The sequence below is a fragment of the Acanthisitta chloris genome, unplaced genomic scaffold, assembly GCF_000695815.1.
Source record: "Acanthisitta chloris isolate BGI_N310 unplaced genomic scaffold, ASM69581v1 scaffold26763, whole genome shotgun sequence".
Classification (NCBI taxonomy): Eukaryota; Metazoa; Chordata; class Aves; order Passeriformes; family Acanthisittidae; genus Acanthisitta; species Acanthisitta chloris.
Window position 1 is genome coordinate 67008 of NW_008666975.1, and position 4017 is coordinate 71024.

The following is a 4017-nucleotide window of genomic DNA, read 5'->3' on the forward strand; positions in this document are numbered from 1 at the left end:
AAGCTTGAAAAACATGCATGAGAAAGGACACCACAGAAAGACAATTCAAAACTACATTAAGAACATGCTAAGGCTTAGGTTAATCCTGCTAAATTAACACCAAAAAAGTGAGAAGCTAAGTGAGTCCTAAGAAATGACACCAAACAGTGAAACTGCCTATCAGAAAAAGCAGAGAAGGCAATGCCTCTATCCAGCAGCATTTCTAATATCTACACAGCAGTTCTCACTCTTTTTGCTACTGACCCTTGTTGATTTTTTTCCTTTCTGTAGCCAAATATTGCTGCCACCTCCAAGGCCAACGTGGGCTCTGTCACCAGCCAGCAAAGGCTCCTAAGCACACAGACAGAGCCAATTGAACCAAGGCCTCTCCTCCCTCGGCACCAAACTGTCCATTCCCCAGATGCCTGAACAGAACTGATACCCTGAGTGTTTGAGCACTGAATCTGACCCTAGTCCTAAAGGCTCTACAGAAGGAATGGGAAGGAGAAAAGCACCCGATATGCAGTGCTAGGCAAATTAATGAAGAAGTGTTTATATGTTCAAGGACTTTTACCTCCACCCACACAACGTAAAGGCACAAGGCCCAGTGTCTATCAGCTTTGGTCCCTGTGTGCAAACAACTACATAACCATGACAACACTGTTTTGAGGGTGACAATGAATTAAGCACATTCTTGGCACCTTAAAAAGACTGGCTAGTTTGGATTCAACTATAGATCCTGGTATCCAACATTGTTCGAAATGGGCAATAAATCAGCAATGTTGGCTTCCTTTGTCAAACTGGGAATATGCAGTAACAATGCAACCAGACAAAAATGCTTGGCTATTCTAAGCTAGCCTGTTCTACAGATAAAATGTTATGTGGCATGCACACTTAGCAAATGACATTTAATATGTGGGATGAACAATGCAGCAGTAAGTCATGACTTCTTCAGTTCCTGAAGGGAATGCAAATCCTGAAAATCTCAAGGACATTCCTCCATAAAGAGTAATTTGTTTTGTAATGTTACAAAAATGTAATTGTTTCAAAGTTCAGGATAAGCTTGTTATTAAAAAAGACTGTGCATTTAGCTGCTTGGAATTAGAATAATCTGAAATACCACACCATCTGTACCACCCAACTTAGAAGCAGTTTAGTCAGATGATGAAGAATGCAGAAAGAATCTTGAGTAGCAATGAATACAGTGGAATGTATATTTTTAAATACTTCCATATACCATACTTTGGAACTGAGCTGATTTGAGAGTTGGGGTTGGTTTTCTGCCCTCCATCTCTCTGCATGTGTTTCTGGAGTTCGTCTCTTTCCTACTGAAAGTTGGGTTTAGACACACACATTTATATTCTGAAGAAACGTGAAAGATGACAAAAAACACTTCAAGTCTGTAAACAGCTTTTTTGCGTAATGACTTCTCAGTTAGAACACAGCAATGTAATTTGGAAAACAAATATAGTAACATAACACAGCAAAAATTGCTTGTTTTACTATGCAAGTACTTTTAAAACCAGCAACATTTCCGCTCTAAAATTACTGAAAGGAAACATTTACTTTCTTGTCAGGGTATTTAACAGGAATATCCATGTGATCCCACAATTACCATAAGGTTACAGATGTTCAAGCTGCTACATCCTTTCTACCACCCCTTCCTATTCATTCCTCCCTTTTGTCTTCAGCCACCTGCATTCAAATGGCCTTGAGATGAGTCTGCCTCAGAAAACTAAAGCGGGCAAAATCTAGCACTTTATTTATTTTCAGGTGGATAAACCCTCTGATCTGGCATATCATACAGTCACAAACACTTGCTCTGGCAAAAGGAAGGAGAGGAAAAAAACCACTAAAAACTCCAAGGCAGAACCATCTATTTAGGCAACAGCCCAAAGTGCAGAGTGAATTGTCACAGTCACTTCAAGCTGCCCTAAGGGGCACAGCTGAACTTCATGTCTGAATTCAGTACAGGCTGAATTCAGATGTAAGCTTGTGCTTACATCTTCCTCACCCTTCTGGCACAAAATGATTCATCTTTCACCCTTCTGTTACAGTGAATACCTTCCTGTCCTTCCCAAGCAGCTGATGTAACCATTTTGAATATTCAAGTGTCAGGGATGTATTAAAAGAGCAAATTAACACTAGAAAAGGCTTAACACTAAATTGAAAATTATGGTTTCAGCTCCACTTTGCATTTTACAGAATCATTTGCCATTTTACATTTCTACTCAGCCATGCTCCACCAAGTAAGTAATACCAATAGGTGTCACACCATGTGAGATTTAAAGCCCAAGGAATAATTAAGTTTTAATACTGCAATTTCTCTCCAGTCATTACTACTTTCTACCAGCCTAACCCCATTTTTTTTTTTAGACAATTTATTTTACATTATACCTCTACAGCTCTGTAGAGGATCAATACCCCTACAGCTTCAATTTCAAGACCAGGATATCCATTAAACAACAGCCTCAGATGTGGCCGAATACCTTTCCATTGCTTTCCTTTTGCTGCAGCTCCTTTTGCTGTAATGTGTAGTGGAGCCAATTGGCCTTCAACATGAAAGAAGTTAGAAAGCTGTAGGTGAGAAAAATACTCCTGGAAAGCACCATTCCTCAGTCTAGCCAGTCACAAATCCCAGGGAATGTGCCAGATATGAATCTTGAGGAGACTGAGGGAAGGTCCACGGATGGTAGAAAGGGACAATCAGTCAGACAAGAGCTCCTCTAGCTTGACACAATCATTCACGATACTTTATTGCACCTGCAGAAACTGAATAACAGGTTGTAGTGAAAATGTAGCCCCTCAGCTCAAGCTTCACTGTTAGATTGTGTCAGTGTTTTCCGCCTGGTGAAACTTTGTAAATGATGAGGGAGCCTAGGTCCACAACTGGTTTTCTGGGGCAGTGTCATGATAAGGGCTGGGATAAGGAGAAACGCTCACTAGTAGCACCTCTACAGTAAGGCTGCTGTAGATTTGCCAGACTACAAGAGACAGTTCCACTTTCACACTGACTGTCTGGACATTTGCAGTGGATGAATCTAGTTCTTTGCCTCTGTATCATTTAAAAGATGACAACGACTAACAGCTGAAAATTTGCAATGCTGCTGGAATGACCAGGATACTTTTGTCATCTTTTGCATCCAAGTCTTACTTTGTTTAATTCTTATTTGGACTGAAGTGGCAGTGTACAGACAATACCTGCCAGATGCCCTCACTGATGGTGGGTGGGAAGCAAACACATTGGATGCTCCAGCTGAAGCAGCCCATTAGAGGCAGCTCCTGATGTGCCCTGGATGACTTTGATACTTCCAACAGTGCTGCAAAACTCCAGTGACAAAAACTTACTGTGCCTCTGGCCAAACACAGCAGAGAAGAGTTGAAGATATTCTCCCTACAGTGAGTTGAACAGACTGGTGTAGAAGAGATGTCCAAAAAGGCTTCTTGGACAAACCATGGGTGATCTGTTGTATGGGATTTGATGGGGTCAGACCCATTCCTTCCACTCAGGGTTGCATAGGGGGAGGAGGAGGGCAAGGTTGGAGGGAGCCCAACCATTGTACTTGCACAAACATGTAGGAGACGAATACACGAGAACAAGTTTGATCCTGAACAAAAGCGTATTCTTTTGTTTAATAGGAAAATAGGCTTACACAATCACACCATCTGCATCCCTCCTAACCCCTCCCCCTCAGCTACTTCAGTCAATAGCCACCATCAGCCAAATCTGACACAACAGCAGGCTCAAAGATAACTGTGCTCCTAAAGGAGAGGACAGACATCCTGGAAGTGATCACATGGAAGATCAGGCTGGGCTGCAAGTTCATGTCTTGCCAAGAAACCTTGAAAAGAAAGAGCTCACATCAAAGCTGTAACTGCAGGCAAAGTGTCCTGAAGATTTCATGTCAAGTGAGCCATGAGACACAAAACCAGGAAGCAATGCTTCATCAGTCCTGCAGTTTCTTCTTTGAAAGAACAGAAATTAAACAAACACACTTGACACATGTTAAGGAAGCATCATTATAAAATCAGATTGCA